This window comes from Macaca mulatta, chromosome 3 (assembly GCF_049350105.2).
Source record: "Macaca mulatta isolate MMU2019108-1 chromosome 3, T2T-MMU8v2.0, whole genome shotgun sequence".
Taxonomy (NCBI): domain Eukaryota; kingdom Metazoa; phylum Chordata; class Mammalia; order Primates; family Cercopithecidae; genus Macaca; species Macaca mulatta.
In genome coordinates this window covers 58,599,569-58,625,055 of record NC_133408.1, presented here as the reverse complement: position 1 = coordinate 58,625,055, position 25,487 = coordinate 58,599,569, and the positions used below count along the sequence as shown (strand labels likewise).

The window sequence follows — 25,487 nt, the reverse complement described above, 5'->3', positions numbered from 1 at the left end:
TCAGGGCTTCATGGTCTTCCCAGAAACTGCAAAACTGTAAAATAAGCACAGAATTACTTTAGTATACTGTAGGAAAAAATACAGAGGGAGATGCTTTATAAGCGCAGAGTATTAAAATTCATTCACTTTGGCTCTTTTCAAAGTAAACTGCAGAATTAAACTTGTAGTGTAATCCTCCACAGGGGGCTCAACAAAGCCATGGAAACATAAATGAAGTGGGATTGCAAATGTGACACTTCTAATAAATTTTTTTTTAAAGAAAAAGAAGTCCATTAAATAAAATACCTTAAAAAGCCAAGAAACTAACTGCAAGTCCCCCAAAGAGAGTGGTCAATGATTCCGTGTGATTTAAGGAATGATGAGAAAGAATGTCTTAATGCAGTGAAATATAATACGCAATACAGGTAATCTCTTACCTTTAGTGTTTATTAGCCATTCCAGGAGGCGAGTAGGAAATAACTAGTTCAGGTCTAGAAAGAAAACTAAGAAATGTTACAGTAGCCAGTACAATGGTGGCCTCATAGCCAATAAAATGGTTGTGATATGACCTCAGGGTCACCTGAGGTCAGGAGTTTGAGACCAGCCTGACCAACTTGGTGAAACACCGTCTCTACAAAAAATACAAAAATTAGCTGGGCATGGTGGTACATGCCTGTAATCCTAGTTACTTGGGAGGCTGAGGCAGGAGAATCACCTGAACCCAGGAGTCGGAGGTTGCAGTGAGTTGAGATTGTACCATTGCACTCCAGTCTGGGCAACAAGAGTGAAACTCTGTCTCAGAAAAAAAGAAAAGGGTACTCAATCATCAATATTTACTTGCTAACAAGATTGACCCAGGAATAACAGAGCAGATAAAACCCAGCAGATTAAACTTCATTCAAGTACTCAGGCATAGTGCGAGCCACCACAGCGCCTCTGAACACCGTGGAGGCAGTGGTCACTATTCTCTCACTGATGAAGACAACTGAGTACGGGATGGGGAATGGCAGGGGCAATGGAGAGTGCCAGGACTGCAGCTCAGAGTCAGGCTTTTCCATTAAGGACTTACAGCCACACTTGTCACCTCCAGCTAGAAAAACATTTTAGTATAAATGTCATTTTATTGTTTTAATTCCAGAAATGACCAAAGTGGCAAACAGAACTTACATTTTTATTGTTGCATTTTATCTGTTACCCAAGCTAGAGTGCAGTGCTGTGATCTCAGCTTACTGCAGCCACTGCCTCCCAGGTTCAAGTGATTCTCCTACTTCAGCCTCCTGAGTAGCTGGGATCACAGGTGCCCACCACCATGCCCGGCTAATTCTTTGTATTTTTATTAGATATGGGGTTTTGCCATGTTTGCCAGGCTGGTCTCGAACTCTGGACCTCAGGTGATCTGCCCGCCTCAGCCTCCCAAAGTGCTGGGATTACAGACGTGAGCCACCACACCTAGCCTAAAACTTACTTTTTAACAACAAACTTCATTTTATTACCCCCATGGACGATCCTTTCCAGTCACGGAATTCCAAACCAGGAGGGCTTCGGAAGGGAATCCCCTCTGGCAAGGCTTCTACATACAGGAACTCGGGGTTTGATTCAAACAGGATATGGTACTTTTACTGTCTCAGTGAGTCCAAGAGCTTGAGCTGAAAGTTCAAGAGAACATAATTTGTGGAAGATAAAATTTGACACAGACCTTCTTTTATTTGTATCTGCATTCTCAGTACATTACAGACAAGTTCCCTACAATCAAGCAATATTCACTTCATATTGAAGGCATTTTGCTTAGGATATTGGGCAAATCTGAAGAAGCAGCCTAAAAAATAGTATTTTTAGGAGGAACATTTTAACACTTTCACTCAAAAGGAGAGTTACGTTATTAGCCAAAATGACCTCTGTGTTCTAAGCAGAAATGATCGAAGGCCATTCCATACAGCAGTGGCCCCTGGCAGCCTTTGCATTCTCATCAAGAGGCAGGGTAGCTGTTCAAAGACAGGTGGTGTCTATGATGCAACGAAGCAGCACTCAGTAAGTTCAAGTCATCAGACACAGAGTAGACAGGATTCCTGATAAGGGACAGGAAACGTCAGCAGCAGGTATTGAGATAGTAAGCAGGAATGCTCTGGGAATGCTGCGTGCTCCCCACTCCTTAATTCCTTCTCCATGACAGACACACCCAATCAACTGAAACACACTTTCTTGCTGAGTCTGTTCAGAATCGTTCAAGACAGCACTCCAGGAAACCGCTGTCAACAAATCTAAGAATTTGCCAGACGTGTGTTAGCCAGATTTGAACTACAGACAGTGGAATGACACTTCACCCAGCGCCTCCCTTCCTCTCCCATCCTGACACATAAGAAAGCTGAATCCAAGAGAAATGAAGTCACCTGCTTGATTTCAATAGCAAGTGTAGTAGTAGAAATAAACCAAAGCCCGGTTTCTGGGACCTTCCTTTTTTAGGTCCTAAACTTCTATAATTCATTCAGACACAACCCTTCATTGATATGTTAAGTTAAAGACCGACAGTAGGGGAAGGACTATGGGTCCCTTCATGTTCATATGAAAGGGCGAGACTCTTATCTCCAAAAAATAAAAAATACAAAAATATTTCAATTAAAAAAAAAGTGTGACGGTTTTTGGCAATGTTTAAATAGAAAATAAGAGTATCCCTTTCAAATAAGCTGACACTTTCTGAACGTGTAATAACCAGGGTCACAGAATCACAGAGGCCAGTGAGAAGATTAAAAAGTACCCCTGTGAGCCCCAGTGACACAAACACCGCCAGGAACATTTCCTGTTCCTGTCCCTCCAACTCATCCACAGCAACATAATGTCGGCAAGTGGCACGATCTGCCTCCCCTACCTCCAGGCAGCCACAGGGAAAGTAGAGAGCAAAGGGACCATTCCCTGTGTCACTGATTAGTGAGGCTCAATGGGAAACACGAAGCATGAGGGGCACCCAAAGGTAGGTGACAAGTTCAGTGTCTCCCCTTTGTCTTCCTGCTTCACGTATTATCTGCATCTTCTGCTCTTCTCATGATAAGGAAGGAAGCAGCAATAGCGTGTCTACTGTGGAAATGTGGGACTACTCATCGGGCATCATGGAACCTAATATAGAATTTTATACAGCCCTGGGAGCTTTCAGAACCTAGTGTCCTAACATGTACATCCAAGTTTTCTAAGGCTCTTGACCAAGTAGTAGACTATGAGCCCCCAGGGGTTCACACAGATTTTCTAGGGTCTTCACACTGCTAACCACAGTCATGGCAACACCTTCATTACCTTTTTAAACATTGTTTTCCCAATTGTCCCCTTAAAATTGGGCAGTTTAGGCTGGGCACAGTGGCTCACACCTGTAATCCCAGCACTTTGGGAGGCCAAAGCAGGCAGATCACTTGAGGTCAGGAGTTTGAGACCAGCCTGGCCAACATGGTAAAACCCTGTCTCTACTACAAAATACAAAAATTAGCTGGGCATGGTGGTGCATGCCTGTAATTCCAGCTGCTCGGGAGGCTGAGGCATAAGAATCCCTTGAACCCAGAAGGCAGACGTTATAGTGAGCCGAGATAGTGCCACTGCACTCCAGCCTGGGCAACAAGAGTGAAACTCCATTTCAAAAAAAAAAAAAAGAAGCAGGCCCAAATCCTTTTTTTATTTTTTTTTATTTTTGAGACAAGAGTCTTGCTTTGTCGCCCAGGCTGGAGTGCGGTGGCGCGATCTCGGCTCACTACAAGTTCTGCCTCCCAAGTTCACACCATTCTCCTGCTTCAGCCTCCTGAGTAGCTGGGACTAGAGGCGCCCACCACCACACCCAGCTAATATTTTGTATTTTTAGTAGAGATGGGGTTTCACCGTGTTAGCCAGGATGGTCTCGATCTCCTGACCTTGTGATCTGCCCACCTTGCCCTCCCAAAGTGCTGGGATTAAAGGTGTGAGCCACTGCGCCCGGCCAGGCCCAAATCTAAAAGTAAAACTTAGCATAGACAATAAAAATGGTGAGAATTCCATTCCCTGGTTACTTACCCCATAGGCTGAAGAGCTGCCTCTGCCTGTAAGGATCAGGGCATTCTGTGTTTGATGGCAGAAACTATGTCAGAATGCAGCACAATCCCTGAAAAGTGAGAAGAACATCAGGGTGAGTTATCCTGACCTTGAGATTGCTTCTCTAGCTCTTTCATTAAAAATATATATAAGAACCAAGAAGGAGATCCCCTCTTGCCACCTCAGTTCTTTGAACTCAGCTACTCAAGGCCCATTTTGTCGAGATCAAGGGCTCCCATGAGTGACTGTGAGGTAGATCTGATCACTCAGAGGGCAAAAGGTAATCTCATAAAACCTGAAGATGTGAAAGGAGAACGTTGCCGCTGCTCAGAAACTCCACTAGCCCATCTTGAAAAGAAATCATCTACGAACAGAGTAATTCCCACTTTCCAATTCTAGGCCTTATAGTTCTGCTGAGTGTCCCTAAACTTTTTTTTCTTTTCTTTTTGAGACAGAGTCTTGCTTTATCCCCCAGGCTGGAGTGCAGTGGTGCACTCTTGGCTCACTGCAACCTCCGCCTCCTGGGATCAAACAATTATCATGCCTCAGCCTCCCAAGTAGTTGGGATTACAGGTACACACCATCACACCCGGCTGATTTTTGTATTTTTAGCAGAGATGGGGTTTCAACATATTGGCCAGGCTGGTCTTGAACTCCTGACCTCAGGTGATCTGCCTGCCTCAGCCGCCCAAAGTGCTGGGATTACAGGTGTGAGCCTCTGTGCCCAGCCTTCAGCTCCTTCTTGTTTTGCCCACCTACTGTAAGACAACTAAGCTAAAACACATTTTGTAAGCAAACCAAAAGGAAGCTCTCTAGGTGGTATGGCTACTATACTCAGGATACTTGAACTATCCTTGACCCAAAAATGGCTATCTGGAAGTCAGCAATCTCAGAGTACATTTCAAATGCAAACTAGAATACATTAGTGTAAACTAAGAAAGTCCAGAGCCTTTGCTTGAGTAACATTAGATGCAGCAAAACCATGAGCTTCATGCATGATTGGTATTGTAAGAGAAGCCACAGGGAGTAGAATAAAATATGACACCTTTGGCCAGGCGCAGTGGCTCATGCCTGTAATCCCAACACTGTGGGAGGCCGAGGTGGGCAGATCATCTTAGGTTAGGAGTAAGAGACCAGCCTGGCCAACATGGTGAAACCTCATCTCCACTAGAAATACAAAAAGTAGCTAGGCGTGGTGGCAGGCACCTGTGATCCCAGCTGCTTGGGAGGCTGAGGCAGGAGAATCAATTGAACCCAGGAGGTAGAGGTTGCAGTGAGCCAAGATCATGCCACTGCACTCCAGCTTGGGCAACAGAGCAAAACTCCATCTAAAAAAAAAATTAAATAAATAAAATAAAATAAAAAATTTATATATCCATATTTTTATATATATTATATATTTTTTATTGTATATATTATATATATATAAAAAACATCTTCTTGACCTATGACCAAAGTTCCTTCTAAACTCAATTTGGGGCACCATATATCACAAACCAGATGACAAGAAATTAAATAAATTTTAGTCTTTTTCATGCCATCCCAATTATAACTTGATCATTTCACTAACATGTTTCAGCAAATGCTGGAGTTTTTCTCTCTTTAGGAGTCCTCTCTCACTTTACCCTGCTTAATAAAGCACCTCACACACTTAGAAACAGGATGGAGACAGGCCAGCTTCAAGACATGCTGCACAGGGAGAACAGGCTGTCCCAAAAAGAGAGGGCTCTACACCCCTCTGAACTTCACAGTAGACCGGCTACACACAAATGCCTGAATGAAGGAAGTCCCTCAAGAAAATGAACAGTTGGTGAGATCAAGACTTCTGGCCCAAAGGGCCTACAGCTGGTCTGACCATTCATCAATCTGAATTTAAATGGAGACACATTGGACTGTGACATGCAATAAAAAACTGAACTAGCAAAGGGTTTTAATTTGGGTTTCCTTTCCACCCTACACAGCTCCAGCAAATGGAGGAGTGAGTGTGCCTGCGGTGCTCCTCACACATCTAGGGTAGTTCCCATTCACAGTGGTCAATCTTTGGGATTTTTCACACATTGCAGGGTCACTGTCGATCTATGCTAACCTAGAATGTCCAGATAAAAGCTCCTGTTTACACACTGGAGAGAAAACTGTCAAATCTGAAAGCCCATGAACTGTCCCAGGCAGGGGGAACACATATAGGAAAAAATACAGAATCTGACATGAGAAGCCTAATTTCAGATTGACCTGTACAGCTTTACAATTGTGAGTAATTAACTTACTTTCTCTAGGCTCTGTTATTCTCACATCAATAATGAGAAAAGCGAACTGAAAAGTCTCCCAGATCCCTTCCAATCTTTACATCCTCTGACTTTATGATTAAAAAGTTATTTTAATAAGGCTAAAACTGTGGCTTAACCCCAATGGGAGCCTGCTGGGATTATGCTAAGCAAAACTATTCCACACAGACAGAGCCATTCTGACCACGTGCCTCCCTACAATAGGTATCATACAGATGTGCATACAGATATGCACCAGGTATGAGAAGTCCCTTGTAGAGAGGACATTGACTGATTCAATAATAGGCTGATTTAGTCATCCAACCAACAAATATGTACTGAGCACCTTCTAGATATTTAGGGATACAACAGAACAAAACAGACAAAATCCCGTCCCTAATGGAGCTTACAGTTTAATGAAGGAGAAGGGGGAGTCAAACATCAAGTAGGAAATATGAGTTGGGAATATATTTTATGCAAAGCGGCCTGGAGGCCCTTGATAAGGTGATTTTTGAGCTGAAATCCTAAGCAGTGAGAGAGTGAGCCATGCAGACGCCAGAGGAAGAATGTTCCAGGCAGAGGGAACAGCAAGGCCCAGAGATAGGACAGGGTCAAGCATGCCTGGCATGTTATAGGAAACACCATAAGCTCAGTGTTTATACAGAGAAGTAAGAGCAGGAGAGTAGCAGGAAGCACAGAGAGACAGGTAGTAGGGGGGCAGATCATGTAGAGACAGAAAGCCACTGGAGAGTTTGAACAGAGGGGTAAACATGATCTAAATTCCACTGTAAAAGGACTGTCCTAGCTGTTGTATTGAGAGTAGACTGGCTGGGCACGGTGGCTCACGCCTGTAATCCCAACACTTCGGGAGGCCAAAGCAGGCGGATCACTCAAGGCCAGGAGTTCATGACCAGCCCAGCCAACATGGTGAAACCCTGCCTCTACTAAAAATACAAAAAATTAGTTGGGCATGGTGGCTCACGCCTGTAGTCCCAGCTACTAAGGAGGCTAAGGCAGGAGAATCGCTTGAACCCGGGAGGTGGAGGTTGCAGAGAGCCGAGATCATAGCATTGCACTCCAGCCTTGGTGACAGAGCAAGACTCCAACTCAAAAAAAAAAAAAAAAGAGCGTAGACTGAAGGAATCAAGCATGGAAACAAGGAAACCAGTTAGGAGACTACTGAGATAATCCAGGTGAGAGATCATGGCAGATAGGTCCAGGGTGGCAGCAGTGAGGAGTGAAGAGGGACAGACTCTGGGATATATTCTAAAGTTGAATCAACAGGACACTGGAGGACAAGACGATCTTGGAACATCTTGGGACTACTGCACAATTGAATGAAGCTAAATGGCACTGAATTCCAACATCCACTGTGAAATCCCGGGATCAGGGATTTGTTCATCTCTGTCACCCAGCGTCCCACCCAGTACTTGGCACATAATGGGGATATAAAAGGTCTTCAATTCTTTAGTGAATAAATGTGGAACTGAATATATTACAAAACCAAGAGACCTGCAGTTTCATAGGTCATTAGGAGACCAAAAAGCATCAGGTATTAGACATATTTTACTAGCAATGGATCCCCCTCCCCTGAGTGAATCTCTTTTTTTTTTTTTTTTTTAGAGACAGAGTCTCACTCTGTCACCCTGGCTGGCAGTGGCACGATGTCAGCTCACTGCAATCTCCATCTCCTGGGTTCAAGCAATTCTCATGCCTCAGCCTCCCGAGTAGCTGGGACTATAGGAACCCACCATCATGCCCAGCTAAATTTTTTTTTTTTTTTTTTATTTTAGTAGAGATGGAGTTTCACCATTTTGCTGAGGGTGGTCTCAAACTCCTGAGCTCAGGCAATCCATGTGCCTTGGCCTCCCAAAGAGCTAAGATTACAAGCATGAGCCACTGTGCTCAGCCTGAATCTATTTTTTTAATAAAAAATTTTCCTTTATAACTTATTTCACAGTAGTAAGCGTGAAGCCAACAAACAACTTCACATAATACAGCTGAGAATCTGAACAACTTGGCCATTTCCCTGAGAGGCCAGATGTAGTCACCAATCTCATACCACCTCAGCAACTCCCATCTAAAATACAGGGATAAATGTTACACAAGTAGTAAGCTCATGTTCTTATAAATAGTAAATCATGCACCAGGCACAATGGCTCACACCTGTAATCCCAGCACTTTGGGAGGCAGAGGCAGGTGGATCACCAGAGGTCAGGAGTTCAAGACCAGCCTGGCCAACATGGTTAAAACCCTGACTCTACCAAAAACTACAAAAATTAGCCAGGAGTGGTGGCCCGCACCTGTAATCCCAGCTACTCTGGTGGATCACCAGAGGTCAGGAGTTCAAGACCAGCCTGGCCAACATGGTTAAAACCCTGACTCTACCAAAAACTACAAAAATTAGCCAGGAGTGGTGGCCCGCACCTGTAATCCCAGCTACTCAGGAGGCTGAGGCAGGAGAATCGCTTGAACTCAGAAGGCAGAGGTTGCAGTAAGCCAAGATCACACCACTGCACTCCAGCCTGGGCAACAGAACGAGACTGTATCAAAAATAAAAATAAAATAAAATAAAAATAAAGACATATAGGATGTCACTTACATGGACAGGTGTTCAGGGCTTGTGTGGAGGAGCTGTGGATGAAGACGAAAGTCGACCTGGAGACAGTGGAGGCCAACTGGAGTTAATGAATGAGGAAAGGAGAGAAAGAGACAAGGAAAAGGGTAAGGGGAGTGGAAGATTTGCCTCAGTGTGGAGGTCATCTCTGATTGCTGACAAAGGCAGTGGAAAATATTGGAGAAGGTCTTAAAATATTGCTAAAGGTTGGTTTCAGAAAATCTTGTAACATTTCTTTTACTTTAAAAGAAAACATAGCATCTCAAGGGTTTAAGTATGAGATTTTTTTTTCCCTCTTTTTCCTGTGTATTTCAGAGTAGTTGAACCATTCAGCCACAGAAAATAATATCAGTATGAACCACATTTGAATACTACCAATAAAGACACAGGACTCTCCTCCTCTGAGGTCGAGCGCGTCTATTCACTTGCTGCTCAGCCTCCTCTTCTGCCCATCCTCACCTCCTTTTCTGGCATCTGCTCCTCCCATGGAGGACTTCACACCCTCCTCACAGAGCCAGCTGCCACCTCCCACTGTTTGAGGCCCCACCATGTTCCTGGCTCTACTGCCTTCTTGCATGTGACATCTACCTTTTACCAAGCTGAGAACACAGTGCACCCATGGTGGGTTTAAGCAGACAGGTCTGATGGCCACAAAACTCTTTTGTCATGTGGTCTGTGAATTGAATTGTCCTGTCCAAAGACTAATGCATGTTCCATGTGCAGGCCAAGTGAGGTTCTATTGGAATGAGGAACCACTAAGCACCTTTAACTCCTTCCAAGATCTTTTATGAGTGGGACAAAATCGAGTGATGCTAGTGACAGGAAGAGTGGAGATTCTCCTTTTGGTGACAGCTGCTGCACTCTCGTGACAATAGCAGGTCTGGCACTGTTTCAGCACCCAATCCTTGCAGTGTCTTCTACGGCATTTGCACATTCTTTATATAATACAGGCTTCACACCCTCAGTTTCTGCAATCACTGTCACAAATGCCACTAACAAAAGCAGTGACTGCACTCATCACAACCTTGAATTTGAGCTTTGTCTTGAGAAATGAAGGTTTCTACAGGTTTCATCATGTTCAGACTAATCCAAACTGAAGATCTACCTCCAGGAATATTTTTCTTTCTCTGTTACCTCCCTTAGCAAAAAATATGTGTCTTCTAATCTTTGATTCTTTAGCAATGCTTTGATTCTTTGGCTAAATAAAAAGCATGCTGAGGGCCAGTTGTGGTGGTTCACACCTGTAATCCCAGCACTTCAGGAGGCTGAGGCAAGTGGATCACAAAGTTTAGAGTTTAAGACCAGCCTAGCCAACATGGTAAAACCCCGTCTCTTCTAGAAATACAAAAATTAGCCAGGCATGGTGGCGTGCACCTGTAATCCCAGGTAATCGGGGGGGCTGAGACAGGAGAATTCCTTGAACTCAGGAGGCGAAGGTTGCAGTGAGCTGTAATCATGCCACTGCACTCCAGCCTGGGCAACAAAGATGGTGCCACTGCACTCCAGCCTGGGTGACAGAGCAAGACTCTCTCTCAAAGAAGAAAAAAAAAGTCAAGAGCATGGGAAGTATTAAAATCAAACATAATCAATGGTCTCCCATCAGAACAGCTCCATTTTTTTTGCTATCATTATGTGTTAATGTCTATTTGCTAAACATTGATATCTGTACTAAAGTTTCAAGTGTACCATATAACACAATAGTGCTGACTTAGTAATATCCTTTGCTGTACACTAAACTTCAGGATCATACTTATATAGCACAACAAAACTATCTTTCCCTAAGGTAATTACCATTAATATTGCTTTAAAATTATGAAATGTGAAGATTGTTTTTATAATTTCACAACAGCTGAACATTATTGTCTGTAAACAAAGTAATCTAATAAATCACCATCACAACAAAAGCCCCACAACATAATGTTTCACCTTATAAAAAAGCACTGACATTTATAAAACTGTCATAGTCAATTTATAAAACTGTAATAGTAAATTATTTTTACTCAGAATAGTACTAAATTAACAATAAAAATATAGGCCAGGTGTGGTGGCTCACGCCTGTAATCCCAGCACTTTCGGAGGCAGGTGGATCACTTGAGGTCAGGAGTTTGAGACTAGCCTGGCCTACATGGCAAAACTCTGTCTCTACTAAAAATACAAAAATTAGCTGGGCGTGGTGGTGCATGCCTGTAATTCTAGCTACTTGGGAGGCTGAGGCAGCAGAATTTCTTGAACCTGGGAGGCAGAGGTTGCAGTGAGCCTAGATAGTGCCACTGCACTCCAGCCTGGGTGACAGAGTAAGATTCTGCTTCAATCAATCAATAAAAACACATGAAGGCCGGGCGCGGTGGCTCAAGCCTGTAATCCCAGCACTTTGGGAGGCCAAGACGGGCGGATCACGAGGTCAGGAGATCGAGACCATCCTGGCTAATCCGGTGAAACCCCGTCTCTACTAAAAAATACAAAAAACTAGCCGGGCGAGGTGGCGGGCGCCTGTAGCCCCAGCAACTCGGGAGGCTGAGGCAGGAGAATGGCGTGAACCCGGGAGGCGGAGCTTGCGGTGAGCCGAGATCGCGCCACTGCACTCCAGCCTGGGCGACAGAGCGAGACTCCGTCTCAAAAAAAAAAAAAAAAAACACATGAAGGAAGCATTTTCTATGTATTTATAAGCCCGGTATTATGTGAAGCACTTTACTATCTTATCAAATCTTCGGGATGGATCTTCAGTTCTCATGAACACAAAATAGGATACTAAGGCTCAGAAAGGAGAAGAGATGTGGCCAGGCTGTGTCCCCAGCGCCTATGATCTCACCACTAGGTTACAGTGCTTCCAAATAGCACATGTTATGAGGTTTTTGCTTTAAAATGAACCAATAAAAAACAAAGGCAAAAAAGGTGTACATTATTAAAAACTGGAAGAATCACTAAAAGAACCTTATGTATTTAAGTACATAACTAAAAATATTATGGAAAAGTTATTGAATTAATTAGCAAATTTACTCTAATTCTAGACTTTTATTGAGGGGTAGGTTATATAATTCATGATGAAAAAAAACTGTTCGTTTCAAGTATATTAACATAAATACCATCAATATGGTTTTTCATGGTTAAATGGTCACTTAAAGCACTTCAGTTAAAATTCTGCATATCATACAATTCTACAGCTTGCTAGTAGATTGCAAAGTAAATAGTCATTCAAATAAAAACAACAAAACACGTGATGTTTTTCACTGGTTGTTGCTATTTTTAGGTGAGCATTTGCTATATACCATCAGAGAGATGAGAATAACAAATTGCGAATTTCTTTCATCATTATATAAAGGTGGCTTTAAGATAGAATGGTATAAGGGCAAAGAAGAATTTGAAATCTAACATCAACTCAGCGATGCATCAAGATAAAAGTAGAGACAATAGACGCATCTTGGTGAACACCGAATTTTTTTTAGACAGAATTTTGCTCTTGTTGCCCAGACAACGAGGCCCTGCCTCGGCCTCCTGAGTAGCTGGGACTACAGGCTGGGACTACATGCCACCATGCCCGGATAATTTTGTGTTTTTAGGAGGGACAGGGTTTCTCCATGTTGGTCAGGCTGGTCTCGAACTCCCACCTCAGGTTTTCCGCCTGCCTCAGCCTCCCAAAGTGCTGGGATTACAGGCATGAGCCATCGTGCCTGGCTGAATAATGAATTTAACAAAGCAGACTGAGAGAAGCAATTACCTTAAAAAAAATAATATTTGGCCAGGCGCAGTGGCTCACGCCTATAATCCCAGCACTTTGTGAGGCCAAGGTGGGTCGATCACAAGGTCCAGAATTCAAGACTAGCCTGGCCAAGATCATGAAACCCCATCTCACCTAAAAATACAAAATTAGTAGGGCATGGTGGTGGGTGCCTGTAATCCTACCTGCTCAGTAGGCTGAGGCAGAGAATTGTTTGAACCTGGCAGACGGAGGTTGCAGTGAGCTGAGATCGCGCCACTGCACTCCTGCCTCAGTGACAGAGCAAGACTCCATCTCAAAAAAAAAAAAATACACACACACACACACACACACACACACAGGGTAAATCCCTAAGATCCAGGGCTTTGCAATAAATATGTAAATAAATCCCAAATATCTATGCTGAAAGTTTAAAAGAAATGCTAATTGATAATTAGAGAAATACAACTTTTCCTTAGCTTTCTAATAATCTAGAAACAAAGAATGTTGCTAATATTTAGACAGACACTACAAAGTACCTTACAAGGAGAGATGTGTAAGGATGGCAGGATTCACCAGCAGCCCTGGGCTTGTCCACAGTATCCCCACTGATGAACAGTAACTCCATTGTGTAAATGCTGATGAACACACTATTACAGGACTTTTCCAGTTTAGACATACCATATTTTCTTTCAAACAATTCTTTGTTTACGTAGATCAGCAATATGATTATTCCATTTTTCTGAAAATCGACCAAAAGTTTATTCTCAATAATACATCCCTATGTCAGAGCATCAATAACATATAATGACTAATTTTCTATATTTTACATCCTAACAGACCATATCATTTTACTGCTTTCAAAAAATTTTTTTCCCTTTTTGGTAGTTCTTACAATTACTTTAATGGGAGACTATAAGAGAAGTTTTAAAGTTTAGTACCTCTTTTTAGCCTTTTAATTTCTGAAAAGCAAGAGGGCAGAAAAGATCAATCAAATTAAACACAACAGCAGGGAGGCCACAATGAGGAGGTCTCCAAGGGTCTTTTAGCAAACTTCCTAAAACACTTCCTAAAACACTCTCTCAGCTGCGTGGAAATAAGATTTTACAGTTGCAGTGGTGCGGGCTAGTAATCCTAGCACTTCAGGAGCAGAAGCGGGGCAGATCGCTTTGAGCTAAGGGCAACATAGCAGAAACCTCCCTCCCCTCCCTCACCCCCCAGTCCCACCCCCTTCTCTACCAAAAATGCAAAACTTAGCCAGGCCTGGTGGCAAGCGCCTGTAGTCCCAGCTACTTGGGAGCCTGAGGCAGGAGAATTGCTTGAACTCAGGAGGCGGATTTTACAGTGGGCCGAGACCGTGCCACTACCAGCCTGGATGACAAGAGCAACGCTCTGTCTCAAAAAACAAAAACACAAGGTTAAGAGGGACCCCAGACTTTACAGATACAAGTTTAACAGGGACCCTAAAGCAAAAAACCCCAGCCCTTTTTATCCCAATCATTGAAACACCAGGAGGGTATAACAGTTTTGCAGCCTAGCTGTAGCAGGCTGATGCCCCCAAGATGCCCATATCCTAATCCCGGGAACCGGTGAACATGACCTTACACAGCAAAAGGGGCTTTGCAAGTATAATGAAGTTAAGGGTCTTTGGCCAGCTTGTCCCCGCAGGGTTTATGTACTCACCTGGATCCTTATAAGAGCAGAGCAGGTGATGGAGAGCAGAGGGAGGTGTAGCGATGAAAGCAGGAAACTCGCATCACTGGAGAAGGGCAGCACAAGCTGAGGAGAGCAGGCCGCCTCCAGGGCCAGGAAATGGAATCTCCCGCAGAGCCTGGGAAGGCACTGACCCTGCTCCCACCTTGACTCCGTGGAACTGACTTTAGAATTCTGGCCTTCAGAACTGTAAGGGAATACCTCTGTGCTGTTTTAAGCCACTAAGTGTGTGGTAATTTGTTGCAGCAGCAACAGGGAACCAGTATTGTAGTGAAGCCTCAAAACCCACCTGAAGGAGCCAGGCGCAGTGGCTCATATCTGTGACACAGTTTCACTCTGTCTCCCAGACCGGAGTGCAGTGGCACGATCTCTGCTCACTTCAACCTCTGCCTCCCCAGTTCAAACGATTCTCCTGCCTCAACCTCCCGAGTAGCTGGGATTACAGGAGCGTAGCATACCTAGCTAATTTTTGTACTTTTAGTAGAGACAGGGTTTTGCCATGTTGTCTAGGCTGGACTCAAACTCCTGGCCTCAAGTGATCCACCTGTCTCAGCCTCCCAAAGTGCTGGGATTACAGGCGTGAGCCACCGCACCCAGCACTCCTCAAGGTCTTTGATGGTAGGTTTTTCCAGGTGATCAGTCCTTGTCTGGTCTGGCTGTGTCCCACTCTCCCTCTCACCAAGTTGGAACTCCTAGCTAGTTTTCAGAGGAGGAGAGTGTGTACCCCAACCCCAGCTTAGTATGGTTCCGATCTGCATTTAACTCACGAAGCCTGGCTGCTCCCCAGGCCCTGGAGAAAAAAAGGCTCTCGCTGAGGGTATGATACAGGACGGGCCTGTCCCCAAAACCCTGTGAGACAGAAGCCCAATGTCCCACCAGGTTGGCAGGGCTGGGGAAGGGAAAGTGTTATGGCAGCCACAAGACTAAAAAGAGGCAGCAAAGGGAGCAGGACAGCGCTCCCATGGAACTCATGCCGCTGCCTGAGTGAGGTGAGGAAGGAGTGCACCCAGTGATGTCAGGGGCTCCAGAGGCGCGGTTCCAGCGCGGCTTTTCCCCTCGCTTCTTGCCATGTTATTCTAATCCCCTCCAGGTGAGCTGCCCACTTTGTACCCAGGGTTGCCGCTGGGGCCTGTACCCAAAAGCAGCCCCCCCATGGCCATGGCCCCAGGAGTGGGGCAGAGCAGGCAGGAGTCCTGGACAGAGGAGACACAGGGGCAGGAGGGAATGGGCCCCAAACTCCAGGAGGGGGCCCTTCTCATGGGTCCTGCTTATTGGCCTCTCCTCCGTTACCCCTGGGCTGATCACCCTGGGAAGAACTAAGCAAAGGCTTCTCACTCTCAGGTCCGAGAGGTTCAATTACCGGGTCCTTAGGGAGGTGCGAGCCCCTGAAACGATGCAAGGTGCCCGGCCTAATTTTTATATTTTTAGTAGAGATGGGATGTCACCATGTTGGCCAGGCTGGTCTCGAGTTCCCGACTTCAAGTGATCGGAATGCCTCGGGCACACAAAATGTTGGAATTACAGGCGCCAGCCAACAAGCCGGGCCAGCCCTATTTATTTAAGCCTGTACATTTTGCACTTGTTAAAGTATTTGAACATTCAATTATCATGTTTTCTTTAAGCAGTCCCTCCCTGTTGCACACTTGGATGGTTTATTTTTTTAGACAGGGTTTACCTCAGTCTGGCAGGATGCAGTGCTCTGATGGGATCATAGCTCATGGCAGCCTTGAACCTTGGGGTTCAAGTATCTGGGAAGCTGAGGTGTGACTACAGAGAAGGGGTCGTGCCATGTTGCCCAGGCTGCTCTTTAACTCCTGGCCTGAATGAAGGGTTCCTTCCGCCTCGGCCGCGTCCGGACAGTTTTCTAGTTTTGACCCACAGAAACACTGAGCTGGGTCGGAGTTTGTCAACTACCCTTCTCCAGCCAGCAACACACAGAACATGGCGGGGAAGTTCGCGGTTAGGGGGTCCACTCCGACAGCGGGGAAGCTCGCGGTTACCCGGGTCCACTCCGAGAAAAACACAGTCCAGCTCCAGGCACTGTGGCGTCACCGTGACGCCGCCGGAGGCCGGCGCTCCACGTCATCACAGAGGCCCTGTGACGTCACAGAGACCCGCCCCCTCCTGTGGAACCAATCGGAAGTCGAGGCGCGGCGGCTGGGTGTTCCAGGGGCGCCCATGCGCAGACGCGTGGCTACAGGCTGCGGGTCAGTGTTCGCAGGCTGTGTGTTAGGGCCCGCAGGCTCCTACCTGGCCGCGGACACCAATAACCTACAAGGAGGAGCTTTACCACTGACTGTACTACTGCTACCTGCGCGACTTGCCAGCCTGCGGCGTAGGGCGCAGCAAGGGCCTGACGCTGAGCGAGCAGGCGCTGCGCACCAAGCGGCTATCGCCTGGCGGGCACAAGCACAAGATCGGGCGGAAGCTCCTCAGTGGCCACCGCAAACCCGCTAGCTTCGGCTGCAGCCCTTGCCGCACACTCGCGTCACCTGAGCCTGTGTAGGTGCGCCTCCCAACACTTCCTCCAGCCAGGTCCCGGGGACGCCAGCAGCGTCCCCCGCCGCCGGGCGCCGCGCAGGATCGGCCAGGTCTGAGGCTGCCCTGCATTAGGGAGCTGCCTTGACCTCTGATGGCCGTTGCAACAACATCAAAGCCTTTGGAACTTTGTAGGGGGATACAAGGGGCTAGGAAACCAAGAAAACATCTTTTTAAAAATATAAGCGATCGGGCCAGGCGTGGTGGCTCACACCTGTAATCCCAGCACTTTGGGAGGCCGAGGTGGGCGGATCCCTTGAGCTCAGGAGTTCCAGACTAGCTTGGGCAACATGGTGAAATTCTGTCTCTACAAAAATACAAAAAATTAGCTGGGCATGGTGGCGCGTGCTTGTAGTCCCCGCTACTTGCAAGGCTGAGGCGGGAGGATCGCTTCAGCCCAGGAGGTGGAGGCTGCAGTGTGCCATGATATTGCCACTGCACTCCAGCCTGGTTAACAGAGTAAGACACTGTGTCAAAAAAAGAAAAAAGAAAAAGAAAGTAACTGATCTGTGTTTTTGTCTGATTTCCTACAGGATACCGAAGGACCTGTTCAAAGTATTTTCTGTAACTCCAACTGTAACTTGGTTCTAGGAGGAGAGAATCCACGTTTGGTCAACAGAACTTTTCACTGTCACTAAAGTTTACTGCTTCAGTATCTTTTCCTTACTAATTGATTGTTAATTAAGTAGTGTCCAAGTGAGTAGCCTTTTTAGGGTTTATTAATTAAAAGAGAGCAGCGAAAGCGGCATTTTAACTCTTCCTTTTTTTTTTTTTTTTGCAGTTACTATGGTAACTCTTTTCAAGTTCACAAATGATTTGTTCTTAGCTGTAAAGAGGTCAGAAATGTAAGTGGGGAGAGACCAAAGATAGGAATATGTGTAAGATTTCTACCTAAATGTTGGCCGGGCGCAGTAGCTTACGCCTGTAATCCCAGCACTTTGGGAGACCGAGGTGGTCTATCGCCTGAAGTCAGGAGTTCAAGACCAGCCTGGCAAACATGACCAAACCCCGTCTCTACTAAAAACACAAAAACTAGATGGGCATGGTGCTGGGCGCCTTTAGTCCCAGCTACTTGGGAGGCTGAGGCAGGAGAATCGTTTGAACCTGGGAGGCCAAGGTTGTGGTGAGTGGAGATCATGCCACTGCGCTACAGCCTGGGCGACAGAGCAAGACTCCATCCAAAAAAAAAAGATTTCTACCTAAATGTCACAGACTGCTCTGAAGGTTAATATTTGGTATTCTGATGTATATTGCACAATGTGTCAACCTCAAATAATCAAAAGGGTCAGAATCTAAAGGGAGTTTATTCATGCAGAGAGTTTAAGGAGGGTCACCTGGGAAGCACAGATACCCAAGAGTGGAAGACAGTGTTCCAAGGCTTAGAAGTTTGGGATCACTTGCATAGACAAAGTTTAGGGAAGCTTAGCAGAATTTCAGCATCTCTCCGTGTAAGGCTTAATACATACTTAAAACAATCTGATTGGTCCGGGTGGTCTTTCTTTCACTCTGTCACCCAGGTGGGAGTGTAGTGGTGCAGTCGCCACTCATTACAGCCTCAGCCTCCCTGGCTCAAGCGATCCTCCCACCTCGGCATCCCTACTAGCTGGGACTAGAGGCATGCACCAACACACCTGACTAATTTTTGTATTTTCTGTAGAGACAGGGTTTCACCACGTTGCCCAGGCCAGTCTGAAATTCCTGGGCTTAAACAGTCTGCTCACCTCTGCCTCCGAAAGTACTGGAATTACAGGCATGAGCGACGGTGCCCAGATAGGGTGGTCTTTTTTTCTGGGAAGTGTGTATTTTACCGTCTACACTGAAGATGTAAGTCATGGGGTCTTTTGTGCCATCTGGTGTGAGTTAGGTACAGAACAATAAAGGAGGCAGTTAATCTGTAACAAAGATGAGTGATTGGAAGGAGAGGAGGACTAGTCTCTGGTCTCTCATAGTCATTTACAGAATGAAAATAAGGAAGGAATAAATTATAATTTAAGAAGCAGAAGTCACAAACATGCTATGTGACTCTGTCAGGGTGTAACTTCCCTCTTGGCATGATAAATTTATAGAGGGTCCTGAAACTTTTTTTAATTTTATAGTTGCTAGGTTCTCTGCACTGTTGATCCCACAACAATTCTTCGAGGTAGATGCTACTATCCACTTTTTGTTTGTTTGTTTGTGTTTGAGACAGAGTCTTGCTCTGTCATCCAGGCTGGATTGCAGTGGCGTGATCTCGGCTCACTGCAACCTCTGCCTCCTGGGTTCAAGCAATTCTGCAACCTTAGCCTCCCCAGTAGCTGGGATTACAGGTGCACACTACCACGCCCGGCTAATTTTTGTGTTTTTAATAGAGACCTGGTTTTACCTTGTTGACCAGGCTGGCCTCGAACTCTTGACCTCAGATGATCCACCCGCCTCGGCTTCCCAAAGTGCTGGGACTACAAGCATGAGCCACCACGCCCTGCCCACATTTTAGAAAACGAATTCTAAGGCACAGAGAGTTCAAGTACCTTTCCAAAGATGACACAGCTAATTAGACAGCAGACTAGGTGACCTGACCCCAGGATTTTGCCCTTGACCTCTACACTACCTTGTTGAGCACAGCAGTAAATATTTCATACATAGCTTTATCCAGAATTTTCCTGTTGGTTGTGGTAAACCATGTTTTGTTGTTTTGAGACAGGGTCTTCTTCTGTTGCCCAGGCTGCTGGTGTGCAGTGACACAAACATGGCTCACTGCAGCCTCAACCTCCTGGGCTCAGGCAATCCATTTCAGCTTCCAAAAGTGCTCGGATTACAGGAATGAGCCATAATGCCTGGCCTCACACTATATTTTAATGCTTTTTTCAAAAATGAAAACTTTTGGCCGGGCACAGTGGCTTACGCCTGTAATCCCAGCACTTTGGGAGGCCGAGGCGGGCAGATCACGAGGTCGGGAGATTCAGACCATCCTAGCTAACATGGTGAAACCCCATTTCTACTAAAAAATACAAAAAATTAGCCAGGTGTAGTGGCAGGTGCCTCAAGTCCCAGCTACTCGGGAGGCTGAGGCAGGAGAATGGTGTGAACCCAGGAGGTGGAGCTTGCAGTGAGCCAAGATCATGCCACTGCACTCCAGCCTGGGCCACAGAGTGAGACTCCGTCTCAGAAAAAGAAAATGGAAACTTTTACCAGTGATTCCCTTCCTTCAAACTAATGTGTAAGTGATAAGAAAATGATGCTGTTCTGGCCGGGCGCGGTGGCTCAAGCCTGTAATCCCAGCACTTTGGGAGGCCGAGACGGGCGGATCACGAGGTCAGGAGATCGAGACCATCCTGGCTAACACAGTGAAACCCCGTCTCTACTAAAAAATACAAAAAACTAGCCGGGCGAGGTGGCGGGCGCCTGTAGTCCCAGCTACTCGGGAGGCTGAGGCAGGAGAATGGCGTAAACCCGGGAGGCAGAGCTTGCAGTGAGCCAAGATCCGGCCACTGCACTCCAGCCTGGGCGACAGAGCAAGACTCCGTCTCAAAAAAAAAAAAAAGAAAAAGAAAATGATGCTGTTCTGTTTTGTTTTCTTTTTGCATGTTTTGTTGTTGTTGTTGTTGTTTTGAGACAAGGTCTTGCTCTGTTTCCCAGGCTGAAGTGAGGTGATGCAATCATGGCTCACTGCAGCCTGGACCTCCCAGACTCAAGCAATCCTTCCCCCAGCCTCCCAAGTAGCTAAGACTACAAGTGTGTGCTACCACAGTTGGCTAATTTTTGTATTTTTTGTAGAGACAGGGTTTCACCATGTTGCCCAGGCTGGTCTCAAACTCCTGGGCTCAGCTATCCTCCACCCTTGGCCTCCCAAAGTGCTGGGATTACAGGCGTGAGCCACTGTACCTGGCTGATGCTGTTCTTTTCAAATGCATTTTTACTTTTTTTTTTTTTTTTTTTGAGATGGAATCTCACTCTGTCTGCCCTGCTGGAGTGCAGTGGTGCGATCTTGGCTCACTGCAGCCTGGTCTTGAACTCTTGACCTCAGATGACCCACCTGCCTCGGCATCCCAAAGTGCTGGGGTTACCGCTGTGATCCACCACACATGGCAATTTTGCTCGTTTTAGGTGCTAGAATTTGTTAATTAAAAAAAAAAAAAAGTTTTTTTTTTTTTTTGAGCTGGAGTGCAGTGGCATAATCTCAGCTCACTGCCACCTCTGCCTTTTGGGTTCAAGCGATCCTCCTGCCTCAGCCTCTCGAGTAGCTGGGACTACAGGCACATGCCACCATGCCCAGCTAATTTTTGTATTTTTAGTAGAGACAGGGTTTCACCATGTTGGCCAGGATGGTCTCGATCTCTTGACCTCGTGATTCACCCGCCTCAGCCTCCCCAAATGCTAGATTACAGGCATGAGCCACTGCGCCCGGCCAAAAAAAAATTTTTTTTAAGACAAAGTCTCATTCTGTCATGCAGGCTGGAGTACAGTGGCACAATCACAGCTCACTTGCAGCCTAGACTTCCTGGACTCAGGTGATTCTCCCACCATAGTCTCCCAAGTATCTCAGACTACAGGTGCACGCCACTACACCCGGCTAATTTTTGTGTGTGTGTTTGTTTTTTGAGATACAGTCTCGCTCTGTTGCCCAGGCTGGAGTGCAGTGGCGTGATCTCAGCTCACTGTATTAGCCAGGATTGTCTTGATCTCCTGACCTCGTGATCCGCCCACCTCGGCCTCCCAAAGTGCTAGGATTACAGGTGTGAGCCCCCGAGCCCGGCCCACACCCAGGTAATTTTTTTTTTGTAGTTTGTAGAGAAGGTGTTTTGCCACATTACCCAGGCTGGTCTCAAAACTCATGGGCTCAAGCGATCTTCCAGCCTCAGCCTCCTAAAGTGCTAGGATTACAGGCATGAGGGACTGCTCCTGGCCTTTTTTTTTTTTTTTTTTTTTTTTGAGACGGAGTCTTGCTCTGTCTCCCAGGCTGCAGTGCAGTGGCCAGATCTCGGCTCACTGCAAGCTCCGCCTCCCGGGTTCACGCCATTCTCCTGCCTCAGCCTCCCGAGTAGCTGGAACTACAGGCGCCCGCCACCTCGCCCGGCTAGTTTTTCATATTTTTAGTAGAGACGGAGTTTCACCGTGTTAGCCAGGATGGTCTCGATCTCCTGACCTCGTGATCCGCCTGTCTCGGCCTCCCAAAGTGCTGGCATTACAGGCTTGAGCCATCGCGCCCGGCTGCTCCTGGCCTTTTTAATTCAATTTAAATTATAAATGTGATCGCTATAGAAATATGTGTATTATTTATCTGCTGCTATGTAACAAATTACTCCAGACCTAGTGGCTTAAAAGTAAATACTTAGGGCCAGGCACAGTGGCTCATACCTGTAATTCCAACATTTTGGGAGGCCGAGGTAGGCAGATCGCTTGAGTCAGCAGTTTAAGATCAGCCTGGGCAACATAACGAGACTCCATCTCTACAGAAAATGCAAACATTAGTCATGCATGGTGGTGCACACCTGTGGTCCCAGCTACTCAGGAGGCTGATGCGGGAGAATCGCTTGAGCCCAGGAGGGAGAGGTTGCAGTGAGCCAAGATCACACCACTGCACTCCAGCTGGGGTGACAGAGTGAGACTCTTGTCTCACAAATACATAAATAAAATACTTAGGATCTCCATTTCTGTGGGTCAAGAATTCAGGAGTGACAGAGCTGGGTCATTTGGGCTCAGGGTGTCTCGTGACATTGCAGTCAAGCTGTCCACTGAGACTGCAGTCACCTAAAGCCTGTTTCCAAGATGGCTCGCTCATATGACTGCTGACCGGAGGCCTCAGTTCCTGTCACATGAGCCTCTCTACAGGCTACTTAGGGGTCATGGTGTGACAGCTGGCTCTCCCAAGTGAGCAATCAAAGAGTGAGCAAGAGGAAGCCACAGTACCTTTTATGATGTAGTTTGCAAAGTTGCAAGCCATCACTTTTGCTTTTTCCCATCTGTCAAAAGGGAATCATGTAACCCAGCCCACACTCAAGGGGATGGGAACTGGGCTCTGCCTTTTGAAGAGAGTATCAGAGAATTTGTGGACGTATTTTAAATGACCATACTATGTTTAATTATTGCAAGTACGGTCACTGTAGAAAAATTGGAAAATAGGGACAAGCAAAAAAACAAATCACTTGTAATTCCATGACTCAATGGATAGCATTACTAGTTGGGTGTATATAATTCCAATATTCAAAATACATATTTTCTCAAAATATAAACACACTGTATATACTGTGGTGTAATCTCTTAACGTATTTTTTCAAAATATAAACACACTGTATATACTGTGGTGTAATCTGCTCTTTCACTTAATGTATTATAAAAAATACCTTTCGTGTCAAATATTCTTTCCTTTTTTTTTTTTTTTTGAGACGGGGCTTCGTTCTTGTCACCCAGGCTAGAGTGCAATGGTGTAATCTCCGCTTACTGCAACCTCTGCCTCATGGGTTCAAGTGATTCTCCTGCCTCAGCCTCCCAAGTAGCTGGGATTGCAAGCATGCGCCACCACGTTGAGCTAATTTTTTGTGTTTTTAGTAGACACAGGATTTCACCATGTTGGCTAGGCTAGTCTCAGACTCTTGACCTCAAGTGATCACCCACCTCGGCCTCCCAAAGTGCTGGAATTACAGGCATGAGCCACCGCACTTAGCCCCTCATAACATTTTTTAATGGCTGCATACATTTCATCATATGTATGTATCATAACTGATTTAATGAATTCTGTTATAGGACACTTAGTTTGTTTACAGGTTTTCCCTGTTTTATACATTTTGTTAAATGAACATCCCTACAGCACATTTATTTGTACAATCATGACTGTTTCTTAAATCCCTAGAAGCGAAATTTTTGCAACACAGTTTGCATAATTTTAAACTTCAAATGCCTGTTACCTAATTTGAGCAGAATTTTTACTGCAATAATCAAGAGTCCATTTGGCCAAATTCCTTATCTATGACAACATCTGCGAAAGTTCCAATATTGATAACTGTAAGTGAATTTGTTGAGAGTGACTGAAATCACTATGGAATGAGAAGTTGCTATGAAAATTTTACTAAAGAGTGAACTGGCCGGGCGCAGGGGCTCACGCCTGTAATCCTAGCACTTTGGGAGGCCAAGGTGAGCAGATTGCCTGAGCTCAGGAGTTTGAGAGCGGCCTGAATAACACAGTGACATCCCATCTGTGCTAAAAATACAAAATTAGCCAGGCGTCATGGTGGGCACCTTTAATCCCAGCTACTCAGGAGGCTGAGGCAGGAGAATCACTTGAGCCCAGGAAGCGGAGGTTGCAGTGAGCCGAGATCACACCACTACACTCCAGCCTGAGTGACAGAGTGAGACTCTGTCTCAAAAAGATAAAATAGGGAGATGCGAGTGTGTTAGCACTAGCACCAACACACTACCAGTTTTCCAAAGTGGGGGCACCAGTGTAAACTCCCATTAGAGCTGTATGGATTTCTCTTACAGCACGTCCTCTAAATCTTCGGCAGTGTTAGTGTTTCCAGCTTTAGGATTTTCGGTGACTCTGTAGAGGGATCTCATAGTGGGTTTTTGGTTTTTGTTTTTGTTTTTGGGTTTTGGGTTTTTTTTTTTTTTTTTTAACAAAATATATTCCAATTTAAAACAGAGTTCATTTCAGGAGGAAGATATGAAAAGTCAACTTCCATCGGTGTCTGGATTAAGGATCAGGGCCAGTGGCCACGGGAGGTGACACTGAGCCGCTCCTCAGCCCCTCCTCCCTTCCCCCAACGTGCATGACACATGCATTTCAAACAGTAAAAGGTTTAAAAACAGCATTGTATAGAATATTCTTTTTTAAATAAGGTTGAAATTATCTGAAATCAGGACAGTGTAATATACAAGTATCACTGGGTCCCATCTGCCAGGCCAGCCGCAGGATCTGCTGCCACCACTGGGGGACATTGGCAAGGGAATGCCCCTCTAGGGGAGCTGGGGGACCCAGGGCATGGGTCTTGCGGTGGCCAGGGGCTGCTGCCGCCTGGGCGTGACATGGTCAGAGAAGGTGGTCAGCACTCATGAGAAAGCATTGGCAGGTGAGATTCACCAAAGTAAAAACATACACCCCACACGTGGTCCCACACGTGACACGGGTGGGGATCGGCTGCCCGTTCCCCGACCTGAGGGTGTCACTGGTGCGAGAACCACTGCCTGGGACTCTACTGGGGCAGGCACCCCTACCCCAGGCCTGTAACACCCACCTCTGCTTTTTTGAGGGGTCAAGGGATCAGGCACTCAGACCCAGAGGACCCAGGCCAAACGGTTTGGTGGCCTCAACCTGGCTCTGGGATGCTTGGCACAGCCCCCTCCCCTGGAAGGGCTAATACTAAGCACACCCCCAGCCTGCACGCTGGGCGATTCCACCCTTGTGCCAGGTCCAGGTCCCCTTGTGCGATCTGGGCCCTCAGAGATGCCACAAGTCTAGGCCCCCTAGAGGGGTCCGCTGCCGGCAGTGGATACACTGGCCCCGCCAGGGGTGGCACCATCTGCTCCCCCAGGGCACGGCCGGGCCCCAGCACTCACCATGGGGGTTTCTGGCGCCAACCCTCTTAAGTAGACACTTGGCACAAAAAAAGGACGCTTCTGGGAGAGACAAAAGCGGAAAAGTGGCGAGGGGCGCGGAGACGCTGCCCGGTTT

General features: G+C 46.2%; 1 long non-coding RNA gene across 2 annotated transcripts; it reads right to left on the bottom strand.

Moving 5' to 3' along the window:
• Window positions 1–1,080: 1,080 nt before the first annotated feature.
• On the bottom strand, window positions 1,081–13,403 carry LOC114676887 (uncharacterized). 2 transcript variants are annotated; one of them, XR_003728019.2, is made up of 4 exons: window positions 13,132–13,403; window positions 8,884–8,959; window positions 4,003–4,090; window positions 1,445–1,625 (listed from the first exon to the last, which is right to left on the bottom strand). It is a non-coding gene; the product is annotated as an uncharacterized LOC114676887 (long non-coding RNA). The 2 variants fall into 2 exon arrangements; XR_013415248.1 differs by lacking the exon at window positions 8,884–8,959 and having other exon boundaries at window positions 1,081–1,625; window positions 13,132–13,351.
• Between the last annotated feature and the right edge of the window lie 12,084 nt (window positions 13,404–25,487).